The sequence below is a fragment of the Nyctereutes procyonoides genome, unplaced genomic scaffold (assembly GCF_905146905.1).
Source record: "Nyctereutes procyonoides isolate TBG_1078 unplaced genomic scaffold, NYPRO_anot_genome, whole genome shotgun sequence".
Lineage (NCBI taxonomy): Eukaryota > Metazoa > Chordata > Mammalia > Carnivora > Canidae > Nyctereutes > Nyctereutes procyonoides.
In genome coordinates, this window is record NW_026575032.1 from 4824546 (window position 1) to 4847834 (window position 23289).

The window sequence follows — 23289 nt, forward strand, 5'->3', positions numbered from 1 at the left end:
CTTATTCCTGAATAGAGTTGAAGTGAATTTTCTCACTACCAACAGAATCCTCACCCAAACTTCCTGAGAGGAGAGATTTGTTAAATCTGCCACCAGAAGAAAATTGTAAATCAAAATAATGAAGTACTCAATCTATATGGGAAAGTACTCGATCTATATAGGAAAGGAGAATATCAAAAAGGAAATAAAGATTAAAATTAAAAAGAAACAATAAGAATCCAAAAATTACATGATACAAAATATACAACTTTATGGCTACATATATAATATTTAAATAGCATTATATTTATGATACTGAGATCTCATTTTATATATTTTTGGCAAAAATAATGGTTGTTGCATCTGCTTTTTGGACAAAAATAATCGTGGAAAGATTCTAGAAGTTTAATAGAATATAGGTTAAAACAGAAAAAAAATAAGTAGTTTTCTATAACAGTGGTTTTAGAATTTAGAAAAATTCAGAGGGGATATTTTCTTTTATTGGAGTTGCATATGAAGTTATACAATGTGAGAAATGATAGGAACCTTAGAGTTCATCCAGACATTTCTGAGATTTTGAGTGATAGAGGTAAGACTAGAATTGCATCTCCCAAATCCCAGCCCAATCTTCTTCCCTCACATCATAATGCTCTTCTGGGAACACGTATTAAGATAGATCAGAGACCAAATTAAATATAGATTTAGAAAGAAAATACATACATATGTATAGGTCTCTGTTCACACATGTACACATTGTACAGTTGCATGTAATAGTGATTCTATGTAATTAGTGGCTACAAATAGGTAACACTAAATTGACACCCCGGATATCCTTTCATTCCCTCAAATGTCATCGAAGCCATTGTGTATTTGTGAGTGTATGTGTACGTTATTAGGGGAGTTTATATTGTTTTATTTTAATCAGTGGGCCTATTAGGTGATAATCGTTACATATAAAAAGACTGAATTGTCATATAATTTTGATTTTTTTAAATAGAAGTGATAAAACATATATGAGGATATAAATTCAAATACTGAGCTATATTTCTAAAACTAATTATGGTGTTTTGATTTTCCCTATTTATAGTTGACTTCCTAACAAATCAGTTATCACAGTAAGTTTGTAGTACAAAGAACATGAACTTGACAACAGAAGATAATTCTCCAGGCAGTGGTTTCTGCTAGTCATGAAGTTTCTTTCAACTGTCAGAACATATTCATAGGCACCAATATTGTAAACTCCTAAGGAGGGAAACAACTTTTGACAGTTCTGCTGACATGTCTCATCTGATTTAACTGAATTTATCAGAATAACTAAGCCACTACCTAATATTTATATCCTTCATAGATATGAAAGCTCTTTACAAAATGTAGAGATGGTTACACTTATTGAGCCTATTCTAGAAATAAAAAGACTGATAATATAAGGCAGATAATATTTTGATCAATAGGTGATGATGTGTAGAAAGAATATCTTTCTTGCTGAATCCCTGTAAGTTTAATAAGTAACATAACAACTTTGTTGTTCCTGAAATGTAACTTCTTCCCAGAGCATGGAACCCAAACTACATTGCATATTTAACCCAGTTTCATTTTCTATATTTATCCTTTTCTTCAGAACAACTCTTGTTTTTGAAGATAAAAAAATGACGTAATTGAAATACATTTGTTTTTTTTTGAAATACATTTGTAAATTTATTTTCCTGCATTAGAAATTTCAATTAAAAAAAAGAAATTTCAATAAAGCTTTTCTGATTTTCACTTCTCTTTCTACTTTGTAATTCTTTAGTGAGAAAATATGCCTTTTTCTGTATGCGATGTACTATATGTTTTTTAATGTAACTTATAAAACTAAGTCATACCTTATTTGTTTAATTTAATCCATTTTGATCAATAAGTAATGATATTAGAACAATGGCATCCTTCTTGTTGATTCTCTGAGAAGAACCACAATTGAAGTATATATAAATCAGAGAAAAGGGATCCTCCCACAGAGGAAAACTCTGGTAGAGATAGGACTCATACTTTCTCAGGTGGAAACTCTGTAAGCTGAGAATGTGCTATACTCTGGAAAGAGAGTAGACACCAGGAATTTCCTCAGGAATTCTGAGACCAGTGGGTAGGTAGGTCAATCACTACCCAACTCCTCTCCCCCAGACCTGAGATTGCAAAGGCACTGGCAGCAAGACATTGCTCCTAAGCTAACTTCAAGCTAAGCCTTGTTCTTAAAAAAGCAACACCCAAAAAACTCCCACCAGTCTACTTGAGGGAGGCCAAGGCACATACCCTGTGGCTTTGGAGAAGACTTTCTTATTTTGTCTTTGAATTGTGATGTGGAGTGAGTGATGAAGGGAAATCTACTTGCTTGCTTCTTGCGATTTATTCTGATATGAAGCTGATCTTATGCACATAACAGAATTTTCTGTCAGTGCTCCCATTCTAGGGAGGGGGATGACCTGTGGATTTACAAAAAAATGAAGCACAGGAAACACAACCTATGCAGTGACCTCTAGGGAGAAGGACTTGTGGGAAGAAGGGGAGGGTGGGAGATCACATGACTCTTTTCATTTGTCTTACGTATGTATTATTTCATAATCAGGATAATAACTTTCACTGGAAGAAGTACAGAACATATCATGTTAGAAAAACAAAATGAATAAAACCTCACGTTGTGTACATTTTATAATCTGAAACTTGACACTGTAAAATCTTTTGCTCAAAAACAGCATTTCTGACCTTATAGAACATGGGGTTGCATTTCATAAGAGAGTATTATCTTACTGCTTGGTTACGGTTCTAATATAGAAAATCCTGATATATATTTAGAGCAAATATTTACAGTACTTTAAAAGTAAGTGCATAATTTTCACATGCAGAATGTGCATAATTATGTGGTAATAACCAGCAAAAAGAACATTTCCTGGCAATTAGGGTCTGATAAAAATAACAGTACTACAGTCAGGTTACCTTTGCCAACAGGCTATTTTTAGTATCCCAGGAAATGTCTCCTCATCAGTAGTGACTGGTATTAGAAATGCTGGCACAACGACTTAAACAAACACGCTTATATTTGTAGTAAGGTTATATTGAACTAGAAATCCCCTGAAATGAAGTACTTTAAGAAGTTTTGCCTGTCCCTCCACAGCAGGGTTCTCAACCTCAGCAGGACTGACATTTTGGGTCAGATAGTTCTTTGTTGTAGAGGAGCTGTTCTGTGCATTGTTTAACAGTATCACTGGCCTCTACCCACTAGATGCCAGTAGTACCCACCAAATTGTGACAACCAGAAATGTCTTCAGACATTGCCAGATGTCCCCTGGGGATAAATCACCCCAGTTGGGAATCATCGCTCCAGAGCCTTAAAGACTTTTTATTGTCTTTATTATATTGTGCTCCATTTTGCCTATGTTTGAGATTCTTTTGGACTATAATTTAGACATTTTCAGGGGCATAAACAGTTTCAGAAAACAAGTAATCTCTTCTTAATCTAGGGGCTTTTTTCTTTTTAAAGATCTTATTTAGAGACACAGAGAAAAAGGCAGAGATATAGGCAGAGGGAGAAGAAGCACATTCCCTGTGGGCAGCCCCATGCAGGACTTGATGCCAGGACCCCGGGATCACGACCTGAGCTCAAGGCAGACACTCGACCATGAAGCACTCAGGTGCCCCTTAATCTAGGGGCTTTTGTAGGCAGCTTCTGGATTTCCATATGGTTACAAAAGATGACAGAGAATGAATACACTAATGTTTTAGCTGCTATTGTTATTTACTGCTGAAGACTCACATTAAGTTCCTATAGAGAGAAAGAAAAATATACCTTTTGCCTCTCCCCACCACCCAAGTTACGTATTCAGACCTGTGTGGACCTCAAAAATCCCCATCTACACTGCTATAGAGAAAATCAGGATTCAGTTCTTCATGTGTAGGAAAATACGCAATAGTAACACTTTTTTATAACTTTAGGAAAAAAAATGATGTTTCACTGACTCATAGAATCAGGCATTTTGAAAGGAGGTCACACATAAAAGAAACATATCAGATATCAGATATATGTTTTATATATGTATATATAACTAGCATTCAAATAATGTTTCTTGTTTTACGTACTTTCCAAGTACAAACTTAGTTAGCTCTCACAATAGATCTATAAAGCACTATTATTTTCCCATATTACAAATGAGAAAATTGGCACATAGGATACTAACCAGCAGCACCAAGATTCAAACCTGGACATTTCTGGCTCTCGAATTGATGTGTGATGAATCCTCCATTCAGCCTTCCACTGTGTTACGCTTCTTTTCAATGGAAAATATTGATGCCAAGTATTGTGTAAAAATGCCTTACATGTATTATTTTACTTAGTCCTCATAGCAACTGCACAAGGTAGGTATTGTTATTTCTAAGTATTTGCAGATGAGGAAATAAAAGCTCAAGGAATTAACTCCTTCGCCAGTAACAAATTTAGTAAATGGAACTCCTGTCTCAGATCTAGGTCTTGAACACTTCAAAACCACTTAACATCCCTGAATCTTAATTTTTCTCTGAATTTAGGAAGTTTGATTACATTGCATTTAAGACTTTGTCCAGCTCTGGAGGTCTGCATATTGATATCCTGGAATGTACTTTGCTAATTTTTTCAACCTCAATTTTAAGATAAATTTACAAAAGTGTACTTCATTTAGAATTGATCTTTTAAATAAAGCCAAGATATTAACCTATAATCTATCACACATTAATTTTTAAATTTGTCTTAAGGCTATTATATTTCACCTTACTGATGGCACTGTGGAATCCACAATTAGATGGACACAAAAGTAAGCCAAAAAAGAGAAGATACATAAAATAATAATTAATTCAGTTTATGTGAGAAATTGAGCAGACAAATGGTGCATAATGAACATGAGAATGGACTGGTTAAGTGTTTGTTGCCCAAGTGTATGGGTTTTTTACTTCCTTGCAATAATTTGTTGTCAGAAACATTAAGTGATGGTTTTAGTTCATAACTAGTTAGCATTGCTTATATTAATGATAGCAGATAATATTGAGAACAACATGGGATTTTATAGATGTAATATTCCATGCTTGAGGAACAAATTTAATATTTTGTAACTTTTACCATATAATAGAAAGAGGGACTCACTACCAGCTTAAATTATTACCATCTGACAATCAGGTGCCTTATTGAAGAAAAGGCAGAGGGCATGTAGGACTCAAATGGTGAAGATTCAGGATATTGTTATATTATCAATGTCCAAGGAAGAAGGAATGCCTAAGCCAAAGAGAGAGGCAGAGACACAGGCAGAGGGAGAAGCAGGCTCCATGCAGGGAGCCCGACGTGGGACTCGATCCCAGGTCTCCAGGGTCAGGCCCTGGGGCGAAGGCGGCTCTAAACCACTGAGCCACCAGGACTTCCCCAAAGGAATTCAAAGAAAAGAGTAGCAGCATCAGTATTGGGTGCAAAGAATAACAGGGTATGTGGTTTCTAGAGCATTTAAAGTCAGTAATAACACTAACAGGTGATTCTAACTTTTATTATCACTATGCATAGACAATTCCAAAAATTGTCAATAATAAAATATTTTTTCTAAATTCTTATTATTCCCTGCTGTTTCTGACTTTTGATAATATTTGTTTCAAAGTAGCATTCAAAGTTCTTATTTCTTATCCTTGAAGAAATATTATATAATACATCAAAGTTAATTCTGAAAATTCCCAATTTTATTATCATCCTGAAATGTGCAGACCCAGCTATATATGCTGAAAATAATCTCTTAAGGGTTCAGAATATATGTGCTCAAACTAGTACACCACTTCCTCTTGCTTTTGAAACAGTAATTTTATTTAAGGTGATAATAGCACAATAATTTATAGCTAAGAAACAAAAGTTTCTTCGAAACTGTTATTCTATATGACAACTTGGAGTTTTTGTTTGCTTTTAAAAGTTTTGGACATTTAAAAGTTACTGTAAGAACTAAAGAATAAAAACATAGACTGTATTTTAATTTTGGGGATTTAGAGTGGAATTGGATTTTCAGAAGTCTGTGTCAAATTTACCCTTATTTTTAAGACTTTACCTAAGTATTTGTACATCTGAGGCTTCATGCAACAGGAACTGTTCAAATTTGAAATTAATAAAAATTACTCTTTTATCTCTGCCACAAGAGATTGACAAATTTGTCTGTACTGTCTACTGAACCTGACTACAATGAAGAGAATCAATTTTGACACATAGTGACAAATTTGCAAATGTTAAGACTAAAAACAGAGCCTGGCTGGCTTAGAGCATGCTATTCTTGATCTCAAGGTTGTGAGTCTGAGCCCCATGTTGGGTGTGGAGCTTACTTTCAAAAAGAGGCTAAAAACAGAAGCTGTATGATTTTCTTTCATTAGTCCTGCCAACTAAAATAGAAGTATAGGTTTTCCCCTTTTATCAAAACATTGATTGATCTAATTAAAATCTTTTTTTAAAAAGATTTTATTTATTTATTCATGAGAGACACAGAGAGAGAGGCAGAGACATAGGCAGAGGGAGAAGCAGGCTCCATGCAGGGAGCCCGATGCGGAGGACTCGATCCCAGGACCCCAGTATCATGACCTGAGCTGAAGGCAGATGCTCAACCACTGAGCCACCCAGGCGCCCCTGTAATTAAAATCTTTTAGTCAAATACACATTTTCTCATTTTTATTTCATTAATATTTTAATTTTTATCTAATCCTATATATGAAATTCATCAAAAGAAACTTCTCAAAGACTGCATTTCTTTTCTGAAACTTATTATTTTTATCACTTCCTGATTACTACTAAATATAAGTTTGTCATATAAAGGTGGGGGCTTTATTCTGATCCAACTGGGTATCAAATACATTAGCTATGTCACTGCTGGGGGGAATAAAAAGGCTGACTTCTAATAATTTTTGGAGACATTCAATTGGAAAAGAAAAATTTGCATCCAATAGCAAATATGCAAAAGGTGTGTTTATCCTGTAAGAAGGGCACTTTCTTTATCTGGATAAGTTCAGGAAGAGGCTGTGTTCACTTCAGTGAGTCAGTGTAGAGGAGATTCATACACAGGGACAGAATTTGGATAAAAATGAAAAAAAAAAAGAATTTGAACCAAAATGGTCTTCCAACTCCATTTGAATTCCCAAGGATACAAATTTCTTTTCTGAGACTTTCTCAAGTAGGAGAAAATAGAAGTGTGTGTCTAATATGAAAGGGGCATCCTTCTTGTCAGGTAAATCTTTCTCATTTTCCTTTAGTTCCATTGATATAAAACACTCGGTTTTGAGGAAAACCGGATGCCTCTGAAAAAATATAATGAGCCCTATATTTACACAAGGGTATAAGAGTACTATTGCGATTGTATTATAATCTAAAGTACGACAAGAAAAAAAGCAAAATTTGCTTAATTGTTTGGAGCAAACAACAATTCCTATAACAGTATTTATTTGCCTTAGTTGTGGTTTTCCTATTCTGTGTTGCTACGATTCACAACCTACAGACATTTCTACAAACACCAATTCAATTATAATAATTTATCACCTACTATCTCTGATTTTGGTTTTAGCATTTTTTTAGACAATTGTATTATTAAAAGAGTGTAATGCAAGGTCTGAAATTGAGGCCCCATATCATGGGCTGCCCTGACATGTACTGACACTGGACTCACCCACAAGTTCTCATCCTCACTAGGCTCCCTCAGGTAAGGTTCCCTGTCTAACCCCCCCCTCCCTATCAATCCCTGCTTCTCTGAGAGCAGCCCCAGGTTTCAGTTCCCCGGAGGCCTCTACAATTATGCAAATAAGACAATCACCTCCTCCCGTAGGAATCTGGGAATGCACTACCCTCTTGACACTATGAAGTTTGCCTCCTACAGGTCCTGATTGCTCACTCTCTTCTCAAGCGCAGCCTTTGCGTGGCTCTGTGTGAACTGCTGTGTCCTCCTCCCCTAGGCTCTGGGGTTATAGGACTGATCCACTGCTGTCTATCTTAAGTGCCTGCTGGTAGGTGTCCTGGGTTTGAGCCATCTCCATAACCCTAGAGTTATGAGTGGGAAAGCCTTCCTCACAGATGGATTGAACAGGTAAGTAAACAAACTGACAAAAACCTACCATAACATTTATTAATATTCGTGTCTCCTTTTGATTGGATGGTTGTGTCAGAGACATTGTAGTCTATTTGTAATTGGCTACTCATCATTTAAAAAAAATGAATCATAAAATCCTTCAAAACATGTCGGTTATGCTCTTAGGTTTTGGAAAACTCTACTCTCTTATTGTGGAAGGAGTACATATATCTTCCTCAAAAATAGAAACAAGAAAAAGATATATACAATCTTCATGATTTAAAACAACAACAACAGCAACAACAACACATTTGGGTAGCCATAGCTGTTAGGGAAAAAACTAAGAAAAATAATGTGTCTTTGAGTACTTGTGTGTGTGTGTGTATAAATCTATTTATATCCATTTTCTTCCTGTTTTTACTTTTTTCATTTTCCTGTATGTATCAACTAAATATTACAGATTCACCTTTTCTTACATATTTACACTACTCCTCTATAGTCTTATTTTATTCTTCTAATGCATTATTTCCATTATTCTTTTTAAGTTCATATGTAATTCACAAAGTATCAGCAGAAGTATTGAGTTTTTTTTAAACTCTATTATTTTTAAGGATTTTATTCATTTATTCATGAGAGACACAGAAGGAGAGGCAGAGACATAGGCAGAGGGAGAAACAGGCTGCCTGTGGGGAACCAGATGCAGGACTCAATCCCAGGACCTCGGGCTCACATCCTGAGCCAAAGGCAAATGCTCAACCACTGAGCCACCCAGCTGCCGCTAAACCCTATCTTTTAAACAGTAAACACATTGTTAATAATAAATTGGGATATAAGTACATGTGTGTAAGTGTGTGTGGGGAGCACATTTACATGTACATATATATTTAAACTGGTTCTAATTTTTTAAAAAATTATAGCTTTGGGGGGAGAATAATTTTTCAATTCTTATTCTTCTACATTAGCAATAAATTTCACATAAAAAGACAATCCTTGGTAAACTTTGTGAGTCAATCTATGTTCTAGACTGAGTGTTACTTGTTTTATTATGTGTGACATGATCAGAGGCAAAATAATTTGTGGCACCTCAGTCATGTGCAATAACCATTTCACATCAAAAAGCAAATAACCAATCTGACTTTTACTATTACACGGTTCATAAGAACTGTGACTACTAGACCTGAAGCAGCAAGCAAGCATGAAATGTAATATTGTTTAACACCTGATGTAAAAATTATTTGTGGGGGTAGGGAGTAAAAAAGAAAAAAAAAAAAGAACCTTAAAAGGAAAGGGAGTGGAAAATTGGTAGGAGAAACCCTGGAGGAATGTCTGAGAAAGAGCGTTGCTGCTGGCCTAGGTCTTGGGGGTGATCCCCTCACATCCTGTGACATGGAACTGACCAGACAGTAATTTAGTAATTAATAAACAACCACGGTAGCTCTACTGGGCGTCCGATTTTCCTCAAAACAGAGTGGGGAAGCTTTGATATAAGAGAATCTCTTTTCCTAGGAAGGAGCCTTGAGAATCTAGAAACACACTATTTTGATCATGTTTCTCCAAGGGCCACAAATCTCTTTGGACTTGAAAATTAAAGCAGCTTGAAATTGTATAGAATCTTTGAGAAGAGTAAAAGTTAATATTGCCTAACTCACAGAAGGAATGCTCAGGATAGAATTAGAGTCAACTTTAAACTTTGTAAATGAACTTTAAACTTTGTAAAGGAATGAGAGAAAGTGGTGAAAAGCTTTTCTTTTTTTTCCTCTCTGATGGTTTCTTAAGCACATGAAAATAATTCAAACTTTTTTTCCCCCCAAGAAGGATTAGTTGAAAACGTAGAGGGACATCTGCAAAGTGAAAAGAAACATATTCAAATAATTTGCTACATGAATTATCTTAAAAAATGGCAATTCAACAATTACAAATGAAGTTAAGATTTGTTTCCGAGGTGAAAGTTGTCAATTCTGAAGTAAATTATTTTTGATGACTATAATCATTTCATGACTGATAAATAAAGTAGGTCAGTAGGTATAATCATGAAGCTACTCCCAAACTGTATTTTTTTCAATAAATAAGTTATGGGCGTTTGCTTGAGTAAGAGCTAAACTTAAAATTACATTGTTTTCTATTAATCTGTGAAATGTATGTAATTCAATGAATATTTATTGGACTACCACTGCTCTCAAGATGCAGCTATGTTTATCTGATAGAGCTTAGAGTTTAATATTTATAAAATTATAAAACAAGTGTAATCAAAAGCTATGAATGCTAATTGTCATTAGAAAATATGAATTAATTTATGTGGGGTTACAAGGAGGGAAACGGTAGGTGTGAAACAGAATTTCTACAAACTTTAGGAAGGGTGGTTCATTCAAGCAGCAATTTGGAGTTACCTACAACAGATGGTGTTGTTCTGAGTGGGGTAGGGGTGACGGATGATCATGAGGACGAAGGTCAAGTTCCTGAGCATTGGGTCCATTTTTACAGGAGTATGGGCTTCTAATAAGAAATGAGAAAAAGTAAGTGTTGAAGAAGTAAGTATAATGGAAGATGATGAGCACCAGGTTGGATGTTATTTTAATCTTTTAAGCAATAGAAAACTGCTGTAAGGTTGGGCAGTGGGATCATGCGAAGGGTTGATATTCTGAAGAGAATATTTACGACCCACTTTTTTCCTGACTGAGGGATTTCCATCTCACCTAGAATTTATGTGTGTTTGCACAGCGGTTTGAGGTTGATACCTGAATTTTCTAAACTGGATTCGCCCACCAGGGACTTCTGATGGAAGTCTCAGACTTAAAGCCTGTCTTTTTATATTCTTTTCTGAGAAGATATTTGTGTCACTTAAGATGCCCTGCTCATTCATCAAACTACTTTTAACCGTTTAGACTATAATGTTTGGTTTTTACTGCTTTTGTTACTATTACTAATATTATTATCATTATTAATTTATTGCTGACTCTGTCACCTGCTTTACTATCAGATTAGAATATAGTCAGCCCTTGATCAATGTGGGGATTAAGAATGTTGACCCCCACATAGTTGAAAATCCAAGTATAATGTTTGACTCCCCCTAAACTTAACTAACAGCCTGCTGTTCACCAAAAGCCTTACTAACATAAACACTTGATTAACACACAGTTCTTAAGTTATGTACATTATGTACTGTATTCTACAATAAACTAGAGAAAATAAGATATTTCTAAGAAAATCATAAGGAAGAGAAAATATTTACAATACTGCACTGTATTTATATTTTTAAAAAATCTGCTTATAAGCAGACGCGCGCAGTTCAAATCTGTGTTGTTCAAGAGTCAACTGTATTTAATTTCAGATTTTAACAACATTAGGAATTATTTTTGCCTCAAACCATGGAGGATACATGAAGAGTTTTCTCCTGGTTTCCTCCATTAAGGCTTTTATTTTCTCTGAAATGACCAGTTTCAATAACCTGATAGACTCCCTGTCTCAAAATTTCCCTGTAGGAATAGTTTTCCATTTCTTTCTTTTTTTTTTCTTCCTCAAAGACTTTATTCATTTATTCATGAGAGACACAGAGAGAGGCAAAAACATAGGCAAAGAGAGAAGCAGGCTCCATGCAGAAAGCCCAATGTGGGACTCGATCCCAGGACTCCAGAATCATGCTCTGGGCCAAAGGCAGATGCTCAGCCACTGATCCACCCAGGGATCCCATGGTTTTCCATTTCTTACATCAATGAAATGCTTTGGCTACTCAGAGTTTGGAAGCAAAAATCCTCTTTTTTTTTTTTTCTTGTTTTCTTACTCAATGGAGCAGGAGATTAATGGATAAGAAAGCTCAATAGTAATGAGTGTTGATTGATCTAGAGGCAAAATTCAGATAAAACTTTTAATTTTCTAGTAACTACATAAAAAAGAGTAAATAGGTGAAATTCACTTTAATAGAATATATTTTTAATTTGAGCTAATAAACAAATTCACTAATTTCTCTAAGTCCCTACCCCCACTCCACCTCTGGCAAGCACAAGTCTGTTTTCTGTATTTATTTGTTTTTGTTTTGTTTTGTTTTTGTTTGGGGGGCTTTTTGGATTCCACATATAGAGAAATCATATGGTCTTTGCCTTTCTCTGTCTGACTTATTTTAGTTACTATATTGACCTCAAGGTCCACTGATGTTGCAAATGGCAAGATTTCATTTTTTTGGCTGAATAATATTTCAGTCTGTGTGTATGTGTGTGCATGTGAATTTATTTAATGATTCATCTATTGATGGACATTTAGGTTGCAAGCATTTTAAGTATAAGTGTTGGTTGTAAATCAATATCTTGGCTATTGTAAATAATGCTACAATGATGTAGATTATTGTCTTGATTACTAATGGTATAACATATTTTATTTAGCTTGATATGCTTAAAATATTTTCATTCAATATGTAATTGATAGTAAAAATTATTAATGAGGTAGCTTACATTCTCTTATTCATGCTATCTTTGAAATCAGGTCTTAAATTTATTGCACATCTTATTTGAGATTAGAGCCACATATGGCTCACGACTACTGTATTGGACAGTCAGGCTCTAGGTTATTGCTCTTATTTCCTGGAAAAATAATAATACAAGAAATGGTTGAGGTGTAAGTGAATTTTCAGTCTGTAAATTTTAGCACATAATTTCTACAGATTCAATTCCAATAAAAATCCAGCCAATTGTGACCCTTTTGAAGATACTCTAGAAGGAAAAATCAGTAAGATATTAACCCTCCTTTTTTTTTCTTGTTTATTTGTAGAAAAAAAAACCCAAGATGGCTCAAACTATTCACCTATCAGAAAGGAAGGCTGGTGTTTTTGCTTTATAATTTTAGCCAGAGAGAATCAAGCTGTGTTAAGGAAGATTTCATACAGGAGGAGAGTTGAGAAATTCATACACTGAACCCATCTCCACCTTTTCTCTTTTTTTTTAAACCTTTTTAAAATATTTATTTATTTATTTATTCATTCATTCATTCATTCATTCATTCAAGACACAGAGAGAGAGAGAGGCAGAGACATAGGCAGGGGGAAAGCAGGCTCCATGCAGGGGGCCTGATGTGGGACTCAATCCCGGGCCTAGGATCATGCCCTGAGCCAAAGGCAGACACTCATGCCCAGACACTCAAAGGCAGACCACTGAGCCACCCAGGCATTCCTCCACCTTTTCTCAATTGGATTTCATAAAGATTTAGGTTTTTTCTAATCCATTCCTATCATTGGTCCATACATAGATAGTTTCCTTATACTTAGTTAGCCAATCAGTTATTTTTAACAATATAATAATAAGCCATGAATCTATCACTACTCATGAAATCTAGGGTCTTGACAATAACTTACATGTAACTATATGGTTTCACCTCTTATCTTCCCAAACTAAGCATGTGACCCTCACTCAAACATTCTATTGACTCCTATGTTCATAGTTTCTTCACTTTTTATTTTTATATAGTTTTATTGAACCCAAGAAAATCTCTAAAAATAGATTTTTTAGTTGTGTCAAGTTTATAAGTATATTATGCTGTGTGCATTAGCTTTGGAACAATAATAATTATTATATTGCTAAGATTTGTTCATATTGTATAAGATTATACTTCATTTGTTTCAAATGTTATACATTTCATTTTGTAACCCTTCACAACTTTATCTACTCTTCCACTGATGCATGCTAACTTTGTTTCCAGATCTGCACTATTGTGAATAGAGCAGCTACCAATATTTTTGTATTGCTCTTGCTTTGTATAATATACACCTTATACCTTTTTGTTCAATAATTTGACAAACTTGAATTATCCCTTACCATGAGTCAAGTACATTTGCCTCCAATGTTATCCTTTTTCAGCAAAACACGTTTCACAATGCTCTCTTTGACGAGTAGGGTCTGCTTAGAATTTCAGGGCTTCAAAAAAAAAAAAAGAATTTCAGGGCTTCTCAAAAATATGTAATTTATGATTGTTCACTTTGCTGACATTCAACTTCCCACAATTTTTTTTTTAATACTGACATTGACAAGTAGTCTTGCCCTGTTTGGATAACTCTTTAAGAACAAACTAAAACTTTAGCAAGGAAGAATAAGACTTTGAAATGTAGTAAATGGTATATGTGTTTGAGTATAGGTTCTTCTAATTTAATATTTCTGATAATCTAAAGTCTTAATCAAATCTCTCTCTCTCTCTCACTTTTTTGTTGAGTAATTCCCTAACTCTGATTTTATTCAGTATTGTACTCTGAAAGATTGAAAATACTATGTATTTTATCTCTCCATTAGATTTTCTCTCAAATCTTCCTTCAGCTAATACATTAGTCTCTCAGGCTAAGTTTTGCCTAAGCTTGGCTTCTAGATTCTTATTCATAGGCATGATGGAGTACTCCCAACATAACAAAATTTAGAACAAAAAGACCAGATCAGTGTCATGGTTCTGGGAAGATAGCCAAATTTCACACACCATCCATTCCTCCAATCCCAGGCGGAGAATGACCCAGTCAGGGATTTCAGCAGTTGTGGTTGGTTGGGGAGTAGTTTTCTCTGGGCCTGCAATTTAGATAAGCATTCTTTCTCAGGGCAATCAAGACATTGATATCTAGAGAGAGACCCACTTCAAAGTAAGTTGAGGGAAATCAAGTAAGGTAAAAATGAAGTTAAGGTCAAAGTAAATTGGGTATAAAGAAAGAAAACTGAAGGATTATGAAATGCGGTGGTGGATGTGACCCCTTTAGGCGTGGATGGAATTGAATATGCTAGGGCAAACAGAAACAGGGCTTAACAAAAAATAATATATCCTTACCATCAGCTAATTCAGAACACATTCAGAAGCTAGAGAATAGGCTAAAATACTCTTTCTCCTCTGAAGCCGTCTTTAGAAGGTGGTCATCCTGCAATGGCTTTGCAAGCTTCTTCCTTATTTGGACTTTTGTTCCATCTCCAGTTCTCCCAAGGTATTATTTGCTATCACTCCAAAGAGAGATTGTAGCTTGTGGACATTAATATAGGAGAGCTTCCAGAATGAGATATTAAAATACAAATATATCATTTTCTGTGATATCAGAAAAAAATTCCATTTAAATAAGTTTTAGTGAAAAGCAGATGAATGTGACAAAGAATCTCCTTCTGCCATATGTGTATTAATTTATCTTTAAGGACCTCAAATGGGATAGATATAACTTTTAGTCTAATATCGTTTCTTTAAATCTTAAGTATTATAATTTATAAAACACTGAAATATAATTATATTATAGATATATTATATATATGTTATTTATAATGTGAGTTATATGAAGTTATATGAATTATATGAAGTTAAATATTGTAATATTGAATTATTTTGATGTATGGAAGCAAATGCTAAAAAATAGCAAGGAAAGGATTTGAAAGTGATTGTTACTGGAAAAAAGGGAATATTTGGAAAGAAGCCATGGGGGAAAAGACTGTCATTTTCATCATTTATAGTTGTTCTTTTTTAATTACATGTTACCAAATATGAAAATTAAATTTTAAAAAAGCAATCAGTATTTTTGATAAAAGGTATATGAATGAAACATTCTCAGATTTTTATTATAATATTTACAAAGGAAAAAAAAGTGACATACTAAAGCCAATTTGGAATAATTTTACATGGGATTTTGTGAAGACTGAATATTTTTTCAATATCTTACATAAAAATGTGATCCTGGAAAAACTCGATGTTCATTCTGAAAAAGTCATTTTTAATATAAATTTGACAAAATTGATATAATTCTGAAGAAAATAGTCATGTATGTAAATACACAATGAAAACATTTATTGAGTCAAATGAGACACAAACAGAAGGGAAAATATCTTCTACTTTATTTAGTGATTGTTTAGTGGAGTAGATATGATTTGAAGTGGTTCTTATGTTGACCCAGAAGAAAAGTTCAATATTTTAATATTTTTTAAGATTTATTTATTCATTTAGAGAGAGAGAGAGAGAGAGAGAGCATGTGCATTTGAACTGGGGGAAGGGAAGAGGGAGAGAGAGAGAGTATCTCAAGCAGACTCCAAGCTGAGCATGGAGATGGCCATGGAGCTCCACCTCAAGACCCTGAGATTATGACCTCAGCCAAAACCTAGAATCTGATGTTTAACTGACTGAGCAACCCGGGTGCCCTGAAAACAACATTTTAAACAGAAAAACAAAAACATAAACAAAAACCAGCATTGGCAAAAGCAGAGGCTAGAAAATACAGAATTCAAGATGGGAGTTATACTTAGGTTTTTTTTTTTTTTTTTCTTTCTTTCTTTTCTTTTTTTTTTTTTTTTAGTACAGAACTTGTGTATGGATTGTTGCATGATAAGAGTAAAAAGTTGTTAATAGTGAAATGATCTTGTGTGGTTTCTTGAAAAATGGGCAACAGTGAGTTCTCATATTATTTTATCACTGCACCATTACAAATATCCTGATATGTACTGAGCATAGTTAATACTGTCACCTCATTTGAGAAACTAATTTAAGAGGAGTAGGATGCTGTTAATTCCCCTTTGTTACTCCAGTCAAGAAGGTTCAGATAAATTATAATAAACATGTTATTCTATGGGCTTGGTGAAGGAATGTCTGACCTTAACTCTACTGAGAGTCTATTCAATCTTCTCAAAAGCTACAGAATGTAAGTCATTCAGAATCAGTTGTATTAATGAATATACTAAAGGAATGTCACTGATTTTGAATTCTAACTTAATGGAGTTCAGTTTTGGGTAGAATGCAGTAAATAAGTATCAGATCCCAGACAATAAATGTCAAGTTGTTCAAATGAAGCAGATATCTTTAGAAATTGAATAAAAAGGGCTGAAAGGGTTACCTTAAGTTGTTTAATTTGGAGATTTTCTCCACTGCAAATTCAGCACTCATTAGAAGGAAATATATATATTTTTTATTTTACAGGGAAAGATGTGTTATCAAACAAAGAAGATGATATTTTATATTTATCTTGTATTAGGCAGAAAAAAATCAAGCTGTTTTAAAGGAGATACATAGTGAATAGCTCATCCAGTCAGAAAAAAAACAGTGAATTTATTTATGTAGAATAAAAATATGTCCTTGTATTACATTTAATATACAATACTATTATGTCACAGCAAACATAGCTGTTTCTTACTAAACCAGAAATATTAAATTAATATTGTTTTTCAAAGATGTACCTAATTATATGAATGTGAATTCTTAAGATCTTTCTGAATTAGGTTCTGTAAGGATATATTTTTTAACACATTGAAAGTGTAGAAGTTCACTTTTCTTACTTTCTGTTTTTTTTTCTTTTAAGGAATATTCAATTTATGGAAGCATTTCTGTATGTTTAAACCAATCAGAGAAGATCTTTAAGAAATTAGACCTTACCTTAGTAATACCATTGAAAGGTCAGAAAATGCTAAACACTCACTCAAAGAAAGGTGAAGATCTTTCTTAATTATAGACATATACACATTCACATAGACACAGATCTAAAATAGAAAAAGAGTTTATAGCTTTGATTCTAAAATAGCAGCCTAGGGCAGACTGGGTGGCTCAGCAGTTTAGACCCGCCTTCAGCCCAGGGTGTGATCCTGGAGACCCCAGATAGAGTCCCATGTCAGGCTCCCAGCATGGAGCCTACTTCTCCCCCTTCTCTGCCTCTCTCTCTCTGTGTGTCTTTCATGAATAAATGAATAAAAATCTAAATAAATAAATAAATAAATAAATAAATAAATAAATAAATAAATAAAATGCCAGCCTAGGTCAAACATAGGAAAATACATAGGAAAAGAATATGTACCAGTTCAGATATTCACTTCTCAGTGGACATGAAATTCTTAATTAATTGACTTGATCCCCAGACCCAGGATCACACTCTGAGCCGAAGGCAGACACTCAACCACTGAGCCACCCAGGTGTCTGTGAAATTATTTTTATTCACTTTTGTCAGCCTTGCCATTAGACTAAATTTTTTCTAGGTTATGAAAATTGATTGTGGGTCCTAATTTTGTGTGTGTGTGTGTGTGTGTGTGTGTGTGTTCTTTCTCTTATTCTGTCTTGATGGTTACTTTGGTAGGAATTTGGGGAAGAGAAGCAGTGGATGCTGACCAGATGCCATTTTAAATTTCTATTTCCAGGCACTAGGTTTTAAAGCCCAAAGCAATTGTTGCCACGTTGTTTTCCTAGATTTCCCCCTACCATAAATCCCAACCAGCAATATGTGAAAGACTGACCGATGTCATTGTTCATTTTTGCTAATTTCATCTCTGAAAATGGTAATTTGTTTTAAAATTTTTCACATGTGTGTGAGTAGTCTAGTATGATTAGACATTGTAACAATATTAAAATAATTACTAGTTGTGCTTATCATATGCAAAATATAGTGACTGATAATGTACAAGGACACGTTCTTTGAGAATTTCTTAGGGGCATATGGTCAGACACCTACTCTCAACGTTGTTTGTAATGTATTATATGAATCCCAAAAATAAAATGCAGGGACAGAATAGAGAAGATAGAAAAATACTTCCATCTGGACTGTTAGGAAAGACTTCATAACATCATATCAGATAGGAAATTAAATGAGTTATGAGGAGCATCCCAAGGAGAAAGTTGGTGGGAAGATCTTTCCAGAGTTGGGATAGTGCAATGCATTCTCATGTCTTTAGAATACTGCGTTCATGCAAAAGAAATATGGAAGACATTTAGAAAATATGAACAGAAAGGAAAAGAAAAAGAAAATATGAACAGACAGTATTTGGGGACCAGGTAATTTGTATCAAGGACATGGTTGGAGATAAAGTTGGAAATATACTGGGTAGATTCTGGAAGATATTTAGTGAAATCTGTACTTTTTTGTAGACAATATGCTATGTAAAGTATTCAAATAAGCTATATAAACAAAACTTTAAAAGTATAATTCTGGAATGATTGTAAAAGGTTGGTTACCTGAGACCAAATGGAAGTAGAGACTATTTAAAGGATATCCCATAACCAAGGCATGGTGTTAAAAAAAAGAAAGCAACTATTAAGATCATTGGAGTGAAAAGAAAAAAGTAAATGCAAGAGGTATTTTTAAGTACAAAGCAACAAGATATGGAACATAATTAGATGTGTGGAAAATAGTAGAAGTCTTATTGATTATAATTTTAAGTTTTCAAGATATCTAGAAGTGTGATAGTTACACTTGCAAAATAAGTGTTTTTTTTTTTAAGATTTTTAATTATTTATTTGGGAGACAGAATGAGCAAGACAGAGAGAGAGAGAGAGAAAGTGAGCACAAGTGGCAAAGAAGGGGCAGAGGGAGAGGGAGAAGCATACTACTGGCTGAGCAGGGAGTCAGACAGGGGCCCCAGGTGACAGGGCCCCCTGCAGGGCTCAAATCCCAGGTCTCTGGGGTCATGACCAGAGTTGAAGGCAGACACTTACCCAACTGAGCTATCCAGGAAAACCAGCAAAATAAGTTTTAAAAACAGAAGGTTGGGACCACTTGGATGGCTCAGTTGGTTAAGCATCTGCTTGGGCTTAGATTATGATCTCGGGGTTTTGGGATCAAGCTGTGCTTTGGGCTCCTGCTCAGCAGGAAGCCTGTTTCTCCTTCTCCCTTTGCTGTTCCCCCTACTTGTGCTGACTGGCTCTCTCTTTGTCAAATAAATAATTAAATCTTAAAAAAGTAAAAAGAGAAGGTTACATGAGAAATTGATTTGCATTTTATGAATAATCTATTTATTACTGTAATTAAAAATAAAATATTTAGCTAAACTAAGAAATTTTCAACAAAACGATCTAATTTTTGATGAGTAAACATGACATTGATTTAAATGTTTCCTCTATCCATACTTGGAAAGAAATATCATGACAATGGAATAACATTTAAAGCCATCATTTGTTAATCATCACAGGCTACCCCTTAAATATCTTACAATATTGTCAACTATTCAATAAAACTGAAAAATTTTTAAAAAATAAAGCTGCCATTTGTTAAATGACTGAGTTTTGGGCATACAAATTTGTTTATTAGTCTATGAAACATATGTATATTATATATATATATAATATATATATATATATATATAGTGTTGTTATTCAAAAATATGTAAAGTGAAATGGAATTTGACTCAAGATAGAAGGAATAATGTCTTATTCTCAGGTCCCAGAACTGCTAAGAGCTATGCTCCATGTTAATTATTTCAGTGAGAAAAGTACAACTAAACAGGCCACTCTTTTAACACCATGTTTTATTATAGTAAATAGAATTATCTGCAACATTTCCCAGTTTCTTTTTTCTTCTCTGACTTTTCCATCTGTTATTTTTTTATGCTTCACACCTGCTGAGTCTGTGGAAACTAGAGAAATTAATTTTTTTTCAAATATGAATATTTATACATCGCTTTGCTCTGAAACTAGTAAGAATTGAATATGTTACTTGAGATTTTACATGGTCACTAATTTGTGGAAAAGAGAAACTATCTGAGTAATATAAAATAAAAATAAATAAATAAATAAATAAATAAATAAATAAATAAATAAATAAATAATATTGAGTAAGTTACTCATCTGGCCTGGAAAAAAATAATATTTGGCACTGCCTTTAGTATATGTATATTAGTTGATTCACTTCATAAATTTTTGTTATGGGTAACATGGGCAAAATAGAGATTCGCCTTTATAAATTACATTTATGTTTATTTTCTTATTTCAGAATATTGTGTAAAACTTTCTAGTGTTCGACAATGGATAATTAAAACATATATATCATACATATATACACACACACATATACATATGTATATACCTATACCTTCAGAACAATGGTAAAGAGGATTGTTATTACCTGAAAACCTCTTGTAATATATAAACGGAGTGAGTATATCCAACAAGTATTCTTAGGGCATCATCATGTACAACCAGTCAGAAAAGATGAATATTAATAACAGCCATACCTGGTTTTGGAGGGTTGGTGGGAAAGTGCAGAGAAGAGTTTAATGAGGAAATGTATAAACTGTATGCCATAGAGATACAAGCTGAGAGATATAACAGTAGAGATACGTAGTGTTTCTAAAGCCAGAGATGTTTCAACAAAAGATTATGTTGGTCTTCAAACCATCTTCATTGCCTGGACCCCTCACAGGCACATAGGAAAAAGTAGATTTCCCAGATTCCTTGCACCCAGATGAGTCTATGTGACTAGATCTGGTAATGACATGTGACCTGGAGTCACTTAAGCCACTTTCACACCTGGCCTTTAAAAATCCCACTGGATCTTTGGCCATGTTTCTTCTTTTCCCTGGCAGATGCATATCAAGGCTTCTAGTGTAGTTGATCACACAGTGTAAGGAACCTGGATCCCTAAGCTATTATAAGGAGGATTGCTCTTTAGTAGAATCACTCTATTGAATAGAGCAATAATGCAATCAAGTAATAAATCTGTAATGTATTAAGGCCCGAGTTTTGGTTACAGCCATTATCATTTTGTATCCCAACTGTAATATCACAATTTATAATAAGAAATGTATACATTTGGTTTCTGGCACAGAGCTCTTAAAATTTTTTAAATTTCCTGAGTGTTAAGAGTGACAAAGTTGTATTTTCTTATGTTAATAAGATGGCTTTTGGACCATGTCTAAGAATGGGGACAGATTGCCAGGAAAACCAACCATGTAATTAGAGGGTTGGAATGTCCTGTCCCATTCCCTGACCTCCAGGGAGGAAAGGGAGACTGGAGATTGAGTCCAATCACCACTGGTCAATGATTTAATTAATTATGCATATATAATGAAGCCTCCATAAAAACTCAAAAGGATGGGGTTCAGAGCACTTCTGGGTTGATGAGGGGCTGGGCAGGTGGCACATCTGGAGAAGGCAATGAAGCTCTGTATCTTTCCCCATGCCTTTCTCTATGTATCTCTTCAATCTGTTCCAGAGTTATATCTTTTATAATAAATTGCTGATCCACTAAGCTACCTTTTAATTAGATCTTGTGGCACCATCTGTGCTTCAGGAGGGGGAAAGACCATGTTATCTCTAATAGATTGATGGGAGGCCAAAGCAAGCCTCCCCCATGCAGGCCTTGACAGGCATTTCTAAGGTATGTGTATTAATACCCAAGGGGACTGGAACACCTGGCCCCAAGAGAGGTCCTCAAGTGGACATGAACAAGATGGAGGGCCAAAGATGGAGTCAGCATTGTCAGCACTCCTATAATAAGATATAAGAAGCAAGAGGAGGAGAGGGAAGAGGAGTGATAATAGTAATAGCTTAAAGCAGCAGATGTTAATTTTCTCACTGTTCTGGAGGCTAGCTATCCAAGATCAAGCTGCTGGCAGGGCCATGACCTCACTGCAGGCTTTAGGGGAGAATCAGTTCCTTGCTTTTCTCTTAGTTTCTTGTGTTGCTGGCAATCTTTGGTCTTCTTTTGTTGTAGATATGTTATAAATGATTGCATATGCCTTGATAATGAATTTGGGTATTAGCATGTGCTATTGTTTGAATGTTTCTGTCTCTCCAAAATCCATATGTTGAAATCGCAGTGCCCAATTTGATGACATTAGGAGATGGGGCCTTGTGAGAGATGCTTTAGGTCATGAGGGTAGATCCATCCTGAATAGAATTAGTGGCCTTTTAAGAAGAGGCTAGAGAGCTTATTTGCTCTTTCCACCATGAGAGGACACAGTGAGAGAGCACTGCTAGGAACCAGGAAGAGGGCATTTTCCAGAAAAGGCTTTCATGCTGGCACCTGGATCTTGGACTTATAAACTGTTGTTTATAAGCCACCCAATCAGTGGTATTTTGCTATAGTAACACAAATGGATTAAGAAATCATAAAAGTAAATTGGAGACAACTTATTTTAATAGAAGGTGTACATTGTCCGATTGATTTTTCACTTTTTCATTTTTTTGTCCCCTCTTTCAATGCCCCTCTCCCCTTTTAAGGAATTTAACAATGATTTTGAGTGCAGAGTGGACAGGAATAACAAAACGCTGGTGATAACAAACAAAAGAAAATGTATTTTAAAGATATCTCTGATGTAGAATTAGTAACGCTATGTGATTGATTAGAAATACAGGAGGAAAAAGGCAAAAGTCAAAAATAAGTACAAATATCCTAGTTTAGGATAGCTAAAACTAGGACTTTGTTTTTTTAAAAAGGGACAGAAGCTAGTAGAGATGGGGATATTTGGTTTGTGATAACTGTAGCACATTTTATCTATGAAGAGTTAGTTTATAAAGAGAGCTATAGAAAGTTCATAGGCCTTCTGATGTATCAATCAGATTTCTAGAC